Genomic DNA, 18,773 nt, shown 5'->3' on the forward strand with positions numbered 1-18,773 from the left:
AAGGAGTCAGACCCTAAGAACATTTCAGAGCACTAGCTTTCGAAACAGGAAGTAATGCTAACACTAAGTGGCTGTCTTGCTGCAGGAGGAGAACATGGAAGGCAGCACATTCTGACTTTAGTCTACAGAAGAATCACCGTCATTTGGACAAAATGCAGGTTTAAAAAGCAAAGAATCATGAAAAATAAAGTAACGGCATTAGCTTTCATCTTACCTGGTATTGACACAAGCTGGCATACAGTGGTTGTCAAGGTAGTATGATTAAAGCGATGATTCAGTGAGGACAGGTTGATTCACACACCTAGGAATGCACAAAAAAGTAAGTATTAGCTGTGAATACATAGGGGATAAGAAGGGCAACTCTGTCGCATAAAAGAGCCGGAAGGCTGAGGGGTAGGAGCAGCTCTATTACGTTTTTAGGACACAGGCACAGCTGTGCTTCAGGTACAGGCATTACCCACAAAATTTAGATCTGGGTTTGAGATATACTGCACAAGTTACTCAAAAACAAAGAATATTCAAAACTACCCTCACACATTCCATTTAAAAATTTGAAGTATAAGAAGAGAACAGATCACAGTTTCAAGCGTAGCAGAGTGTTACTGAAAATGTTTTTCGGCACCACTCAAGCTTTCTTAATTTTTTTTTTTTTTTCAATGGGACTGAAACTTCTGAGAAGTTACCTGAAATACACAGATTAGAGCTGCATTAAGTCCAGCCATTAGATATACACATACACTTCTACAAATAAAAATCTAGTGATGACAAATACTGCATACTTCCCAAACAAGCATAGGAGAAAGGAAATTTACTTCTGTGGTGCCAAAAACCATGGGTATGTTTTATTGTCTCTTATCCCCCCACATACCTTTTTTATTCAGCATTAATACTAAAAATTCCAAGACTTAAAAAAAGAAAAGATGGTTATTAATAAGATAACCTTCTCCACTTGGGAAAGCACAGCAACCAACTGAAAACTGGGCAAACTGGTCATCCAAAAGTGAAAGTAAAAGGCTGTGCAGCTGAAAGGAATTTTTGTCTAGCCTGCTTAAAGATCTCCTTTGTTGTTAAAACATTTCATTGTTACATTTAAATGTCAGCTTTTTGAGTCTCAGAAGTATGCAAGCCCCGCAAGACAGCAAACCAGAAACAGACTTGAGATGGAGGTTCTCACAGCTAATGAAATTAAACCTAGCAAACTCCTCTTTGTGTCTCTCATTCAACTTAAATAATCATATGCTTACCAAAAGACACAACCCCTGATCATACAACCCTGCTCCCCATACCCATGAAGTGGTTTTTAATGGATCTCTGTTACTAGGCTTGTATGGTTTTACAGTCTCTGCTCACAAAGCCAGAGGAAAGCCTGTGATGAGTCTCCAGCATATTTTTGTTGCACATCAGAGAACCAGTTTGCAGCATTTCAGGATCACACAGCTCTTTGCAATAATGCTTTAAAGACGTACTACTAGATTTTCCTAAGGGGAAAACAGGAGCCTCCTTCTCCTGAAGCAAGCAGCATGCCCCTTTTTTTTTTTGGCTTTTCAAAAGGAGTGAGGGGCCCTCGGAGAGGACCTGGGTTTAAAGCTTTCAGGATGATCCCACATACGGCCGCTGGGTCAGCAGTGGCATATGCGGCAGCAGATGGAGAAGTGAAGCTTTCATACCCTCTGAGCAATGCTCTGCAATTTTGACACTTCTCTTGAAAAGCAGAGATGTCAATCACCCTTCCTTCCAGGCTGGTGTTTTGGCGCAGAAGGGGTTCTCTTCAGGCTGTGTACCAACACCGAAGGATAACCTATACAGGCTATTTTGGGGGCAGTTTCTGTCTTAGCTTTCAAGTATAATGAATCCCCACACAGCAGAGGATGATAAATTACTGATAAGTCTTCTTCACTGCACATCAGCTTTCTTTTGCCTTTTAGCTCATTAGAGAGCAACACATACCCAGTATGCATCTTTACCTTCCCCCACCCCTCATTTAAAGGAGTTTTAATTAACATTAGAGCACCTTACCAGGTCTAACAAATAAAATGCCTTGTGAGAGTGATTGGCACAAATGGGCTCCAATACCCAAAGGAGATTCTGGCACACCCCACAGTATAATTGTATTACTGTGGGCTGCTTCAATATCTACTCCTTGAAGACTTTCCAGAAGTTATTTACCAAGAAGAAAAAAAAAAACCCAAACATCTTAAACAGGTCAGAGACACTCAAGTATTTCACTAATCTATATATTTAAAACTACACATACAAACTATAGCTCCTTTCAAAGCAAGCTGCCTTTAACAGCTACTGTTGGAAATCAAGTTGCAAGTTTAGCTATTGAAAGATCTGTATTTTTATATAGCATAAGAACATCACTCTCAAGCTCACTTACAGAAATTGGGAGTTTGGGAGGGTGTTGTTGGGTTGAGGGGTTTTTTGTTTGTTTGGGTTTTTTGTTTTTTGTTTGTTTTAAAAAGACTGATGTAACAACAGGATTTCCCTCTTAAAACTCATGCTCCCTTAAGAGTCCTGCAGAAAGAGATCTAATACTTCAACATAACTTCTTAGCTATCTTTACTCCCAAACCAGATGCAAACTTGGTTTTGATCAGAGATTCTTTCAATTCCCACTCATTTTATTACAGAACCCCATTAAACAAATGCAGGAAAAAAAACAGGAACAGCAGCAAACCACAGCAACATTTAATTACAAACCAGGAGGAAAATGAGTTGAGGGAAAATGTAAACAGCTTTAAAGTTTCCAAAATGGTTCTGGAGCTTTTAAAGCGTAAGCTAAGGAAGCTACACACAGAGACACAGAGCATTGAAACTGGTTCACTTCTGAGCATGAGGTTAAAATGGTGCACGTTTCAGCCTAGCAAAGTTCAAGCGTCTACAAGGAAGTCATTCCTATGGCAAGTGAGTTTGCACTGCTAGCCTGAAAGCCATTCTAGTCCATAGCATAAATACGATGCAGTGTTTCATTTTCCACATAAAAGTGCTTCCAGAAGCCAGCTTCCCTTTACCCTGCTGTACCAGCTCCAAAAGCTGTACTTTACCTTGCCTACAAGGTTACTGCTGCAGAGGTGATGACCAACCCATTCCACTTCACACTCACTTATACCAGAAAGCAAATTCACTGCTGGGTGGGCTGGTTGCCAGGATAGCAGTTCCCCTCGGGGAATCAACAGAGCGACATGAGACACATCGACCCTTTGCGCTGTGGGGAAGGTTCTCAGTGTACGCTCTGCTTTTGGAGCCTGCCTGCCGTTCAACACGCAGGCAGAGAAAACCAGAAGCTGGGGGAAGGGGACGACTGAAGCAGCAGGAAAGAGGTAGGGGCTTTATACCTCTGACTTCAGGTCCTGCAGCTCTTCGACAACGTGAGCTTCCTCAGTAAACTGCCTTGAATTACCACACACAAATATCATCGGTTTAAAATAAATAAGCAAGCAAACAACAGGCCAGGCTTCGACTGGTCTCTTATTAGCATCACTAGGCTCAGTTTGAAAATACCCTGTTTGCAGACTGCATCACAAAGCAAGCCGTGCGAGAACGCTACGCTTCCTGTGAGAGAGCACTAGCTGCCACTACTCACTAACAAAACAAACAGCACACAAATGGCGGGTGAAAATATTTCTTGCTACATACAAAAGCTCACTTCCTGAAATTTATAGGAAGCATTTCCACTGGTTAAACTTAAAATCAATTTTTGCAGCTGCTCAGCAAACAAAAGCCTGCTAGCAGAGTCAAGGAAAATACTGTCTGCATAACTACCAAACAGCAAAGCTGGGTGAATTACACTGAAGGGCTTGCAAAGACAGAGAACACTTCAGTCATCTACTTGTCCCTAACTACTACCCTCTGTGCTGGGGTTACATCTGAAGTAATTCCGTTTGTACCCAGAATAGCTTCATAGCAGAGATTAAACATGCATGATGGCATTTCTAAAGACATGGCACTTGTCATGGCAACTAGATAAACATAATTACAGACTACCGTACTTCTGGCAAGAGAAATCTACTGTAACCAATACCACATTATCAGCAAGCATCTTTGCTACATATAGGTTAAGTTTTCCCTTTTCCTGTTCTAGGAAACGCCTTCGTGTTTCTATTTACATAGTCCTAAAGCAGAATTCAATCCCTGCTGCCTCTCCTCCGCCCCCCTCCCCGCACCCCAAGTCTTTCAGGCAAGCCCAGCCCTGCCAGTGAAAGATCGCCTCTCTCCCAGCTAAGCCTGATCAGCTGGGATCAGCTGGTTACAGCAGCAGCCGACAAGTGGCTCAGAGGGCAGGGGAGCTGCGGGGAGTCCTTGTACCAGGAGGAGTGCACGACAGGACACAGACCGAGAAAACGCTGGAGCAAGGCTTCCAAGCTACTGACCTTTCATGCAGGTATTGGCAGGCAATGGGCTTCTCCAGGAGGACCTCAGGTTAACAAGAAGAGATGCAACTTTCAAAAGGGCAAAAAACAGACAGCAGTGGCCTGACACAGACTCTGGGTGCAGCGTCACACCTTCCTGGACTGACAGAGGCCAGCAGCTTACATCTGTTTTCTCATGAAAGCACAACCAAGCAAGAGACATATTTGGACAGTATAGCAGTAGATGGCTGTGGTGTGAGCAAGTACACTGATAAAAAGCAGAAGTGACACAACAGGAACAGCTGCAGACACAGAAACCCAAGTCTGCAGCTAAGAGGTTGCACAGCTGAGGAGCTGAGGTTAAGACCACTGCAGACTGCTCTTACTGAGAGCTGAAACAATTCTCAAGGCAGGAATAAAGTAGCTGAAAACAACCATGATCAGAGGACAGAACTAATCCCATCAAAATCACTACACTACAGGCAGGACACACGTTTAGTGACTTCAGTAACCATTGCTTGCTGACTCCCCAGGCAGCTCGGGAGCTCCAGCAGCCATTTCAGTCCACCTTCACATGCTGCACTAAATATAAACTCTGCTGATAACTGTCTGGAAACTGTTTCAGCAGAGACACAGTGCACTGAACAACTCAAGGACATCTGGCCCTCCTCGAAGACCACAGGTGGTCAATTTGCATGACAAGCAGAGAGAAGGTGACAGAACCAGTCTCTGCTACAGTAATGCTGTGGTTGGGAAATTCCAGCCTCCAGATCAGTACTTTCCCAGACCCGGGCTCCACTGAAGCATCTGCATATTAAAACACCCCTTTAAAGTAGGAACATGAGGGCACCTGGGTTTCGACAATGACTTGTCTAAGAGGAGGTTATGGCTCCCTTGTCATGTACTACTCCGCTCTACAAGGAGGTGGAACACCATAAAGTTATAACAATCATCTTCGATTTTAAAAGCTAGTTAGATTAGGTTGCAGGTCCTTCCGGCACATTTCCTTCATCCCAGTGGCCCCTTAAAGAAACATACCTTCCTACTTTTGGACAGTACTCTCTTCTCTAGCAGTCCATAAAACACTAATTTATATAACAAGCCAATTTAAGAGGGCAGGTGAAACTCCAAACAAGAAAAAAAAAGTTATTTTCTTCTCCAAGTTTTTCCTACAGAATCACTACCAGAAACAACATGCAAGTTATAAACAGACAGAAGTGTGATCTGTAAAACTGCCAGTGCCACAACTGGCCACCAGATTACAATACTGGAAAGAATTATTCTCTCTACATAGAAATATACCCCCAAAAAATAGTGTGGCACAAAAAGAAGAAAAGGAGGCAGACTTGCAAAGAGATTTATGACAGACACCTGAAGAGGAGGCAGCAGATGAAATCAATGATAAACTGCAGACAAAAGCACTGATCCTTAGGGCACTGGCATTTAATATGCAAATTCTCTCTCTGCTTCGGCATTTTGCCTTTCTTTGATGTATACAGACAAGTCCTAACTAGAGATGCAGACTGGGGAGAGTCCCCTTTCCCCATTATCTCAAGTATTTTTTTCTAAGCAACAGTTAAGTGCTCTGAAAATAACTATATCCTTTCTGCTTCTGTTCAGAGGCAAAAAGAAAAAAGACACAAAAAAGAAGTATAAAAATTGTTATTATTAAAGGAGACAGGGAATGTCTTCCCAGCTCTGACGCAGGACGCAAGCGGCAAGCTAGTGCCTGATATCTATAGCGCAGCCTAGGAGAAGAGAAAGACAAGCTGAACAACAAACAGAGGACAGTAAAGATACTCTGGAAGACATGCAGATATCTTGAGCTTAGTCCTACCGCATGAAAAATTAAAGAGGTTAAAATCTCCTCTTAAGAACTTTTCTTCCCATTGTTCTGACCACGACTCTCCTGAACAAGCTGCATTGCTCCAGAAACCTCAGGAATTACGGTGACAATAGACTCCTGCCAAGAGAAGCACCATTACATAATAGCATTTATGGGAACACACACAAAAAGCCACCAGGAAGCACGACCAGACAAGTGCAAAATCCTCTCTGCCCATCAGCTCAGTTTAGCTCTCGACCATTCCAAAGACGGCTTCAGGATACTTCTAATTTATATGTTCACTTCCTCGCACCTCCTTCCACCCAACAAAACCTATGTGACTGTAACTACACTGAGATCAAGTCCATGCCCAACAATAACGGAACCTCCTTGAGAATAAGCCCACTTGAAACTACTGTATTTGCATTAATCTGTTTAAAAGAACACTATAGAGACGAAAAACGTGTCACTGTTTGCATTAAGTAAATATATTAGAAATAATTTATTTGGTATTTTGCTATTTATTATGGTATTTTTTCATCTTTTACTCGATTTTAGGCATACTTACAACAGTTCTTGCTTTTGAGTTCTCAAAAGCCCAGCGTGACTATTTTTGAGTTCCAGGTCCTCCGGGGGATTTACAATAGATTTGTTACACACATGTACAGGTTCAGCCTAAGCACTGCACACGTGTAAAGGCAGCTGCCAGGGAAGCTCTGACCTTTAGGCACTGTTAAGGCACCGTAAATAAGAACGCAAAGATGAAGCCCTAGTGAACACAAAGTTTCTCCCGTTAAATCAGCTGCAGGAGTGCCTTCTCTAATACCTTCACCTCAGGCACCACTTTTCCTCCGAGTCCCTCTATGCACCCGTAAGCTCTACTAAAGGAAAAACAGAAGGCAGCAACGAGTACTTCTCGGCTGCCTTTCGACTCGACTCTCAGGCTTTTTAAATCCTAGAGGTTCGTCCCACACTAGGGAGGCATCTACAAGCCTAAACACTCACTTTAAAGACTGCAGACCTCAGAGAAAACCCAGCTCTGTTGTTCCACGCTGCTGTGACACGAGGGCGACGCAGGTACCACAGGTGACATTATGTAACAGGCCCCGCTGGAAAGCCCAGCCCCGGCCTCCCGGGCGGGGAAGGGGCTCCCGCCGCAGCCCCGAGGAAAGCAAACGCCGTCCCCCGGCCACGCGTGCCGGGGCCGGCAGCCAGGCGGGTCTCTCCCTCTCTCCCCGCGGGGGCCGCTCCGCCCCGCGCCCGGAGAAGCGCCGCCGAGACCTTCCGCCTCAGCCGGCGCCTGCCCCCGCCGCCAAGCCCTCCGCCGAAACACACGCTCCCGCGCAGGTAGGCGCCCGCTCCACCACACGCCGGCGGCAGGCCCCCGCCGGAGCCAGGCCGCTGCCCCCGCCCCGCGCACCGGCCGGGCCCGGGCAGCCCCTCAGCGGCGCAGCCCCCGGCGCGGGCTGCACACCCTCCCCCGCGGCGGCTCACCGGGCGGCTCGGCGGCGGGTCGCGGCGCGAGACCGGAGACCGGCGCCCGGCTGGGCGGGCGGGCGGTGCGGTGCGCGGCGGAGGGGCGGCGGGGCGGCGGTGCCGCAGCGGTGGGGCTGAAGGTCGGCGGCCGCGCGCCCCGGCCGCCCCGGCGTCTCGCCCGCCCAACGCCCCGGCCGCCGCCGCCGCCGCCCGCCAGGCCCCGCCCCGCGCGCCGCCGGCCGGGGCATGCGGGGCGGGGCGGGACTTAAAGGGGCCGCGCGGCGCCGGCTGGTGGCGCGACGCGGCCGGTAGGGGGCGCCGCAGAGCGCCGCCGTCCCGCCCGCTGCGAGCGGCTGCAGGCGCGGGCAGGGAGGAAGGCGAGCGGGCGGGGAGGAAGGCGAGCGGGCAGGACGCCGCCGGGCGAGCTCCTGGCCCAGGTAACCGTCAGCTGCCGCTTCTGGTTTGGGAGCCGTAGCTAGGCAGCGGGAGCCCCACCGCAAGCAGCAGCTGCAGTTGTTGGAGACCTGCGGGAACGCTGCAAGACCCCTCCCCGCGGCGCGGCGTGCTGCTGCCGGAGCACGTGGCGCTCGCCGTCGGCCCACGCCTGGGAGCAACGGCTGTGGAGGGAGCTGGAGCCCTCTCCGGCCTTCCGCTGCTCTTCTCCCGGAGCAGGAGCGGCTCTGCGGCAGCAGGGCAGAACGCTGCTGCGAAATCCAAGCCGTTTCCTTGCGTTTTCAGCCCCTCATTCCCAGGCTGAGGGGTTTACCTCACAGTGAGATGCCCATTGCCTTTGCTGTGGCTGTGAATCACACCAGAGCTCAGGCGGGAGAGAGGCTCTGCCGTTGGCATGTTGCTGTGAACGTACCACAGCTGCGGCACGGAAGCCATGCTGAGCCCCCCTCAGCAGCTGCAATTTCAGATGTCCATCTGCCAGCCCGTTCCCTGCCAGGTCTCCTCCGCTTCCCTGCTGGCAGCCCCTCCGGCTCCCCTCCCAGCCGGACCCTGCTGGTAACACAAGCCTGTGGAAACACAAGCCACACTTGGCTCCGTCCTGCTGGGCAGCAGCAGCAGAGACAGGTTGTTGGCTGGAAGGTCCAAGGCTGAGCCATTGCTGGAGGAGGAGAGCACGCTCACGGGGGTTTGGTGCATGCAGGTGTAGGGGGAAGTTCTACACCTTCTTGCCGCCTCCTCTCTCTTCAGCTGCTATTTACGGCCTCTCCCAAGACTGCACTTTTGTATCCAACAGTGCACACAGGGAATCAAGAAGGATCTCTTTCTTTGCTTTCCTTTCTCTTCCTTGAATTAACACTTACCTTCTATAGATCTGCTACATTATTCATATTTTGCTATGGAGAGTGAGCTGTTCTCCCTCTTTATATGGGGGGAAGCATATGTAGCTCTATTGCAAAGGTGAGGGAAGTTTACTTTTCCTATTTTTCTGCAATAGCACAGTGATCGTTCATAGTAAAAGCCTATAATAGGCTATAGAACTGGCTTACCATCACTTGATCAGATGAAGGAGATGAATACGGTACATGACAAAACATTCCCTATAAATACTTCCCTTGTAAGCACTTCAAAACCAAAAGCAGGAATAAACTTCACAGTCATCCGGAAAACATGCCTGAAGGCAGCAAGGAAGATGAGCGGGAGCTAGAGCTGCACACCAACCTGCCAGTTCACGACAGCTGCTCTTTCTGTGAAATCTTGGATGTGGGCCAATATTTTCACTCTGTCCCTTCCACCTTTGCATTTTGCTCTGGTTTGACCCATTGGTGCATCTCTCCTGGACCTGGAGGAAAAGTGTGGAAACCCCACACACCTCTGAAAAAAAAGAGCGGTGAGGAGGCTGCCATGCTGCTCCCTCTGCTCAGAGCGTTAACGCACACGGAAAGGTGCAACTCCTGGCAAATCCTCACTAAAATGGCCTCTCACTGGAGGCTGCTTCACATTTTCAGGTTCAACCAGTTAATGTTTTTAAATATTTAGAGGTACTTTTTCATTTCTATACTATACTTTGTTTCCTTAATTCTCATTCCTACATATTTCTCTTTATAACTGTATCAAGCTCTCCTGGTTTCAGGAGGGGGGAGGGTGAGCGAGCGGCTGCGTGGTGCTTAGTTGCCAACTGGGGTTAAACCACAACACAAGCCATAATAAAAAACACTATGCTCTTCCTCTTCCCAACAAGCACTAATGGGACTGTGCTTGGTTTTTTGTTTATCGTGGAATCACAGAAATCAGCATTTACAGACTATCTTGTATGTCCAAAGTGTCACACAGAGATTAACTAATGCCTTTTACATCAGATTTGCCATACTGCATCAGACTACCGATCTGTCTAACCCAGTATCCTGTTTCCAGCATTAGCCACCAGCTGATGCTTCAGAGGAAGTAAACGCCACCAACTGCCCCCAAAACAGATACTTCCCTCTTCACAGCCCAGTGCCTGTGACCTACTGGTTCCATTCTTTGCAGGCTCCAGGTTCTGAACAGGGAGGTGAAACATTTTCCCTTTATTACACATGTGTCAATAAAGGAAGATCAGGAGCTGCCACCACCAGAGCACCTCTCCCACAGGCGAAAAGCTTATGGTCTCAGCTCAGGTATTTTGGCACAATTTTCCTGATGTTCAAAGGCTTTCAGGTTGCTTGAATAGAAGTGAAAAGAAATAATTCATTGAAACATTTAATTTTGGGTAGCAGAAATTTTAGAGCATAAAAGCTGCCAAACTTCACCAGAATGTCGAAGCACGCTTATTTTGTGCAGCCCCATCTGATTAAACAATTAATTTCTTATGCAGTGGTTATGGATGTTGCTTTTATTCCACAGAAGGAGTATTACTGTCACACAAGTCTCAGCCCATCAATACGTTCCTTCCTGGCAGAGACACCGACGGGCATTTGGTCAGGCTGCAACTCGCTGGCAGGGGACCGGGGGAAGAGGGCGGCCCGTACGGCGTTTCGCCCCAGTCCCCTTGGCAAACCCGTGGCAGTGGGATGGCAGGGAAGGCTGGGCTGGAGAAGCCCTGTTTTACAGCAATGCAAAGCATCTCTCCTAGTGCATCGAACGCATGCTGTTCTGCACACCTTGATACTCCCCCCACTGGGACAGTTGCTGCCCTCCAGATCCAGACCTGCCACTGGATTATTCAGATAAAAGAAACATCTTTTTAATCCCAGTCATGAAATTCTTATCCTGTCCTTCAAACTGCTGAAAGCCCTTCACATCCTCGTGATAACAAATGGTATCTTTCACCCTCACGCACACACCTGCCCATCCCTTCCATCCCATGATGGACTTCACAGGTTATCGATGTCTGTCCAGGCACCACATATCTAACATGACCCCAATTTCGAGTTAATTTCCCTTCTGAGAGAGAAGCCACAGATAAAATACGATTCCTGATGGTAGTGCTCAGTTGGAAAAGGTCTCATGACAGTCTAACCACTATCAGAGGAGAAAAAATAGCCTAAGAGATAACGTTACCTCAGGCTGCGATACAACCCATCCTTGCTCATGAGCCCCTGGTAACATCACCATCCTGTGCGACATCCTCGTCCCCAGCGCTATGTGCTCCTGCAGACAAGGAGGGAGTGCTGTACCTGCTCCGTGCCATTTGCTCTCTCCTCCGCAGAGCTGCCCAGCCAGCAAGCTGAAAGACTGGGACAGCTTCACTCCAAAAGCAAGCTGCCACAGAGACCCTTCAGCACCCAGCTCAGTCACCAAAGACTTTTCCGCTTCACAGGGCTCCCTCACAAACCTTTTCTCCTTAGTGAGGCAGCTCTGAAACTCTTACTACTAAGATGCAGGAGAGCTACTCACCTTTGGCTGCTTCCATCAATGTCCAGATTCCAGTGGGAAAGCAGGTAGCTGGCATCACACCAGAGGTGCCTTCTGTTTCTCGGAGCCAGCAGCATGCCAGGCATGATTCTAGGAAACGGCTTCTCCCACTTGGGCCTATGTGGCAGCCACACACGCTCTTGCTCCTTTGCCTTCTTGCTGATAACAACTATGTGACCTATTCATTGGCAACTTGTTTGAAGTGGAATTTGTGCAGCAGTAAATCAGTTTTTAAGTGCTCCTGAAATCCCCACAGCCCATTAGCCTCCTGTACAGTTTACCTCTCCTCTTTTGCTTTGTTTTCTCCCACTTCCTTCTGCACACATCTCCTGTTCTGCCAGCTCTCGGTTACACTTCCAGGATCATACACTGGAACCCATGTACATTTTTGATGTTTAGCAGGGCATTACTCATTTATTAATATTCAGAGTAGATGTAAATAGAGAAGCTCATCTCCAAAAGACTACTGAAGCAACATGGGAAAAACAACAGTAAAACAGGAATCTTGGCACACCATCCCACTTTGCTGAAGCACTCTAGAAGCAGAGGGGATGATGCTGAGCCCCTTGTCTCCAAATCCCTTTAACCCTCTCTCTGCACAGTTCATAGCCTGCTGATAAAAGACAGGTGAGGCTAAACTAGGCTACGAGCATCGTCCCTGCCACGACATTTCCCTTCTCGGAGTACCGCCAATATTGACTGCACTGAGACAATTTCCCTTTCTGTGACTTGAAAAGCAGCGCACAGTTGTGGAGCAGCCGCTGGGGCTGTCACGCTGTCGTGGGAGCCAGAAGACCCAGCTCGCAGCCCGGGAGCTTACAGGGATTTGGGACGTGAAGCTGTACAACATTTGTTCTGTACATATAGGCCTGTTCCAAAGGAGCTCAGAAAAAAAAAAAGAAATCATCTCCTGGAAACTACCCAGAGCTTTTCTCTCCAAGGAAAACAAACAAGGCCTTAATTAATTTTCTTTCAAATACAGCAAATTGACTTCTGCTCCAGTTGTGCTAGATTCAAGCTACACAGTACAATGGTATTAATTCCACTTCACTTAAGGGCTACATGTTCAGAGCAAGGAAAAGGGAGTTTCCTGTAGGTCTTGCTCATGTTGAAGTCAACAACTAAACCACCCTGGTTTTCACAAGAGCGGCTTCTTCAGAGCCTGCATTTCTGAAATTGACTGTGACATGCCTCTGGTTTAGCACAGCAAAATGCAGGATACATTGAAGGCACTGGCTGAGCAAGTTGCCTGGTCCCTTGCGTATTTTTAAAGATCTGCCACATTCTGCCTCAAATGTCATTTTACAGGCTCAAAGATCGTCCAGTGCTTTTTTAGCATCCTGTCCTAAGGCTAGCTTGCTGGTTCACTGATCATCCTAACTAGCTCCGCTGTCTCAAACTTCATTTAGTCTTTCTTAACACGAAAGTCCTACCTGCAAGATTTCCTAACACCAGAATAACATGCAGTATTCTGGACAGGGTCTCCTCGCTCATCTCTACTAGAGACGCTTTGCCCAATAAACCAGAAGACCACATTGGCCTTCTTAGCATTTGCTTCATATGGGTAGCTCAGAGCTGCCAGCCTGCAGTTGGCTCCTAACCCTTGAGATGCACCTCAGTCCCAGCAGAACAATTCGCCTGGGCGCAGCACTGCTGTACAGCAGCCATCCTGCATGGATATCTCGGCGTGGTGTTCTACAGTGCCATGGACCTGTACCAGCTTGTCCAGCACCATCTCATTAATCCCATCCCTACACTGTGCTAAAAAGCCTGAGGTGGAGGGAAAAAAGGTACAACAAAAGCCAAATTACTGAGTCCAGTGAAACTGTTGGTGTAAGCAGAGAAACTGCAGAATCTGACTTACATACGCAAATATATGAAACACCAATTCTACAAAACAGTTGTGGGAAAACATCCATCCTGCCCCCTTTAGTATCTGTTCAATGATACAGTAGCTGTATCATTGACTATGTGCTACAATAAAGGGGTACAGGGGACACCCTCTTGCTTGTCTGAGGGATTATGTTTAAAAGAGGCTGAAGGACAAGATCTCCTTCACTGTAAAATCCTGTGATTAATTTAAATTACCTTCCAACCATCTTGAGATCCTCCCGCTGCCAAATTTATCTAATATATTTAATATACAGCTTCATTATCACATTGGCTATGCACCGCTTAGGGAAGGTGCTATTATTCTTCTTCACAGATGGAAGAGGGAGGCCCAGATCCCCAAAGATACCCAGTCATAGCATTTACTTAGGTAAAAAAGTGACAAAGCAAAGAACTGAACCTGTTGTTGTCTAACACCCATTGTCCTCAACCCTTCTTTCTTTCCAAAGGAGAACTTCGTGTTCCAGGTTCTCCTGTGAAAAGCAGCCTGATTTACTCTCAGCCTCTCCTTTCACTGTCAATTTTGAAAATGAAATTAAGAAAGTCAGGTATCTCTTGACTTATTCTTCAAAATGAAGGGTAGCTGTAAAAATCTTTCTATTACACAGTAGGTTTTTGTTACGGGACATTTGTTAACTTGTTGGATTCCCATCTGTTCTTTCCACATAATGTTGCATTGTTTGGCTACGTATAGTGATTCTGTATACCTCAAGGAAGCAGTAAATCTTCATTTTCTTTCCTTTCTATAAAAACTGAGCCCTTTTCAAGTTGCAGAGCTGCGTATTAAAACTACTGTCTGCTGACTTTCATATTTTCTGAGGCAACATCTGGCATAAAAACTGATTGCAAATATGATCAGAGTTAGGAAGATTTCCTTCCAGCAGCCTTCCAGCTGGCTTTATTCCCAGATATCAGCCCAATGGAAAAGAAAAATCTATTTGGTACTGTCTCCAGCTGCAGTCTCTCACTCTTCGGGTAGGACTGTTTCCCTTCCCAGAGAGGTTTGGATGACATGGGACTCAGATGACGGGATCTGAACTGCACTGGAACTGGTACGGCCTCTGCAGTTCACGATGGATGCTCTCTGATGCCTAAGGAATTAGGAATCCCAGCTCTTGCTGTAGAAGAATAATAGAGTTTACCCCTTCCAAAGTGTAAACATACAGATATAGATATAATTTTCAGGAATTTAAATGTAATCCTATCATTATGGGTAGCAGGCTTCAGCTGCAGACGTTCGCCGGTAATTAAGCAGAATTATTCATAAGGGGGTTTGGCTGTAGTCAAGGCAGACTCAGTAGCTCAGGTTATTGTTAAACAGTGTTAAAACAGCAGGGGCAACTCAGCCCTGGGCAACCGCCTCAATGGCCTCACGTGGGTACGTGATGCGGCTCTGCCCGTGTGTGAACGCTCTGCCTCCACGAGTGCGATATTTGTCTTTCAGTTCTCCTGAATTCTGGAGGCAGGCATCATGGGCTTAATGCTTCTTTGCCTTTCTCCTCAGGCCGTGATGTACGTCAATGCAGGCTGAGCGCAAAGCCCCCATATACCTCTTTTACGCTCCACACACGTGGCTATACAGCTAACGAAGCAAGGAGGGGTCCAGCTCCTGACTGCTGAGCCCTCTCTCATGCTCTCTGTTGCACTTCACTCCCAGACGAGAGCAGAAGCAAACAGCGAATCTCTTCCTTCTGTCTACGAGCTCCTTGGCACAGTACCATTAGAAAAGAGCAGGTACAATCTAGGAATGCAAAAGTAGCTCATATTTAGACCAGAACTTTAAATACTATACCCTGGAAAATTATGTCTCAATGCGGCTTCTGATAGGGGAAGGAGGAGTGATGTGAGATTTTTGCAGTTCCCCTAAAAATAACTAACTGATAAAATCCATGCCATGGTCAAGGTAGAAATCATACAGGAAGAGAAAGAATCTCTTACTATTCAGCTAATAAACATCTCAGATTAGTTAAAACTAAAATAATTTAAAATATCCAGTATTAATCTAACAGTTTATTCTGTTTGATTACACTTTGCATTTTACTCCCCCTGAAAAGCATCACCAGTAACGTCATATTTCCCACTGTTCTTCAGTAGCTTCACGTTGTGATTTCCAGGCTGTGCTAGAATAAATAGCACAGCCTGGAAACTGAAGCGGCATGCAAGACTGATCATTTGCTCAAAACCAACAGTTTTCAAGTAAATGAATGGAACGTAATTGCTTTTCAGCGTCAGCTTGAAAATGTAGCCAGTGTTAGCATGTAATCTTCCTGTTGAGTTTACAGTCAATGGCACTTGCTTATTAGAGATGACTCTGGGTCAATGCTTACTACTAATCTTAGTAATAACGGGGTAATGGTTGGGGTCCTGATCGGGGATCAGAACCCCCTTGTGCTGGGTGCTGTACACAGCTATCACAAAGGCACTCCCTGCCCAAAACGAACTGTCAGGCTCTGGCCTGGTCTATATCGAGGATACTTCTGCACACAGGACAATGAGGTCTGTCCAAGCTGGGTTTTTGGTGAATGCTGAAAATAGTAAAACTCAACTATTTTGATGAAAAAAGCAAGCCACAGTATTTCTATATGGCCAGTAGCTCATAGTTTGTAGTCCTGCATGGACCACTCCAATGGTGTACTCTGAGTTCTCATATAACAAAGACTTCCTCATACTAATTTCTGAGTGATTCATTTATTTGTTTACTCCATCTTAAGCTTGCCCTGTGACCCCGGTGCCAAATCTATCCTCCATGATTCACCACGTGCAAGGGCTCCATAATCCCCTCTCACGACCCACGAGCTCTCCATTAGAAGTGAAGTCTCACCAGGAGAACTGAGTGCATGGGGTTCAGCAGCAGCGTCTTGGATTTGGTTTGGGCCAAAATATGTCAGTATTCTAATTTCTCCAAAAATAACCACTGACAATGGAATATCCCCAAAAGCAAATAAAATCTACTCTCACATCTATACTTGTTTCCATGGAAATATACAGTGACGAGGTTTTTTCTCTTATTTTCAAAATTTTCTCTGCTTGCCTACCATATTTTTTCAGACAGCCCTGGTAACAGGTTTTACCCGAATACGAAGACTACTGCAGATGTGCCAAACTTGCACAAAGCTGAGTAGAGAGCTGTTCATCGTGACCCCAAGAAAGCATCAGTGCAGCAACACTGCTGCCAGTCCTTAACACATAGAGAGCCAACTGTCTGGAGATCCTTTCAGCCAGGGACCAACGTAACCTTTCGTTATTGAGGACCAAGTGTTTTTGGTGAGACACCAAACAGCAGGCACCATAGCGTTAACCAGCAAGCTGAACACTAAGAATTCATTATCAGCACAGTTCATGTGCTGGCCTCAGACTCCAGCTTTATATTAGGCTGAAGGACATAATATTTGTAGTGCAAGTCTGTCCCCACTAGCTGCCAAACATTTTGCTTCTGGCTGTAGCCCTCTGCATTGTCCCTCGCCATATGCTGCCGTCTCCAGCTACCTCCTCACGCCCCGTCTCTTCTCTGCTTCCCCACTCTGCACATCTGCCCCAGCAAGAAGCTCCATTTCTCTAGAGACTCATCTGAAGTGGCTGAGGCCCAGCCACAAATGACAATGTTAAGCAGAGCCTCTGGGCTGTGAGCGGTGGGGACGGTGCCTCGGCTTTGGGCAGTTACCTTGAAGTCGGTGAGGGTGCTGCGCGCTCACTGGAGCAGCCTGGCAGGGGGCTGCAGGACAGACCCTGTGACCCAGGGGAGGAGGGGGGCTTTGCCCGCACCTCCCGGGCAGGCAGTTTGTGGCAGCAGGAGGAGGAAAGCAAACACCCATCCTGCTGCCTGCAGAGGAAGGGAAAGGCAGGCCATGCCAGGGCTGCGGGCAGAGCAGAAGCAGGGAGTGACAAAAGCCAAAGGCAAAGCACAGGAGTGGATAAAAGGAGACAAGACTGAAATCTCCCGGAGGAGGACTCTGGCTTTTGTCAGGTTGTTACACTGACATTGTGGTGTGCTGGGTTTCAGTCCTTGGCTACCAGGCAAGCCCAGCATGTAAAGTCTCGTGGGACTTTATGTTCAGCATTAGCTCAGAGTGGGCTGCAAAATCACTCAGGTGGAGGGGCTGCAGGACTGTAAACAAAGGATTATGGCATGTGGCAAGGGGCTGTGTAGAGGGAAGGGACCAAGGGTATCATGGGGATGGGGATCAGTAAGACCTTAGACTGAGTGCCTCATTAAAGTTTTAAACTAGTACTTAAACCATCCAGCTGACAGAGGAAGGCTGCGCTGGAGAGGCTCTGGTGTGTCTGGGAGGGGTGCAGGAGCTGCCTCCAGGCAGGGAAGGGACACGCTCATCCTCCTGCCCCTGGGGAAGGCACTGGGTGCCTGTGCTCCATCTGCAGCTAGAAAGAGAAGGACACTGTGCCTGGGAGATGCAGCAGCCTGTAGCCTAAGAACTGTGTCAGAGGGCTCCTTACTCTTCTCTCCCCAAGGCTGTCACCTTCCCCCTGTCCCCAGGGCTCAGGAAGGAGCGGGAGTATTCTGGTGCAAAGCCAGGAGACGTCTAAACAGGAGTGAGTAGACGGAGAGCTGGAGTAGCTACACAATAGCTAGGTGACAGTCCTCCTGACCTCCTGACCTCCAACAACGGTGTAAACACAGCATGAGAAAGCGAGAGTAGAAGTTGCAGGCTAGATGGAGATGGGATTCAACGTGGAAAACAGAAGCTATTTAGCAAGGAGGAAATAATTCACCAACTAACATTCCCTATGGCAGAGGGGGGAACAGTTCTAGAAGGTCAAACTGTGTTGAGGAAACCTTAGGAGAGCTAGCAAATTAGAGAAGGGGACATGAGATGTTAGAGAGGAGGAAGGCAGCGCACCAGCACCAGGACTGTGCACACAGCTACCCTGTGCCAGGCAGCATGGAGGTAAGTGCTGGGCAGGAGCCCATTGCTCAGTTCAGAGCAGCAGCTACTGGGAGAGCCTGACACGCTGGGAGGAGGTCAGAAGAAAGGCGACAGCTTGTTGTGCAACTATGGGGGATTGATTTGCAACGAACATATGCTTTCCTTGGCTTTGAGGGGATATGGAAACAGTTTGCAAACATTTGTAAGGCATAGACCCAAGCAGGAAGGAGGGCAAATTACTTACTACAGAAGATAAAACAGAGAGGAAAAACTGAAGCTGAAAGTAACTAATAAAATTTTACCAATGAGCTCTAGCAGGTTGCAAAATAGCTCTCACAAGGAGACCAGGGAAAAACCCAGGTACGGGCAGTTTTAAAGTTGGATGGGAAGAAAGTAATTAATGCATGCGCAATGAAGAGCATACAGAAGAATTTATTGAAGTGATACAAATCTTTCCACCCCCACAATCTGTAGTCCCCATTTTCCACTGCCCTTCATCTCTTGC

General features: G+C 47.3%; 1 protein-coding gene across 5 annotated transcripts in view; it reads right to left on the minus strand.

Moving 5' to 3' along the window:
• The window catches only part of SUSD6 (sushi domain containing 6), a 95,882-nt gene extending 88,036 nt beyond the window's left edge, over positions 1-7,846 (minus strand). For 2 of the 5 annotated variants that reach the window (XM_072863890.1, XM_072863885.1), the window contains exons 1-2: positions 7,671-7,846; positions 215-301 (exon numbers count right to left, since the gene is read on the minus strand). The gene's annotated coding sequence lies outside the window, so the exon portion shown is untranslated. Of the gene's footprint in view, positions 1-214; positions 302-4,372; positions 4,513-6,188; positions 6,230-7,181; positions 7,621-7,670 lie in introns of those variants that run through there. The other 3 variants (XM_072863887.1, XM_072863889.1, XM_072863888.1) reach the window with 3 other exon arrangements.
• Positions 7,847-18,773: the final 10,927 nt, after the last annotated feature.

Source organism: Ciconia boyciana, chromosome 6, assembly GCF_034638445.1.
Source record: "Ciconia boyciana chromosome 6, ASM3463844v1, whole genome shotgun sequence".
Taxonomy (NCBI): domain Eukaryota; kingdom Metazoa; phylum Chordata; class Aves; order Ciconiiformes; family Ciconiidae; genus Ciconia; species Ciconia boyciana.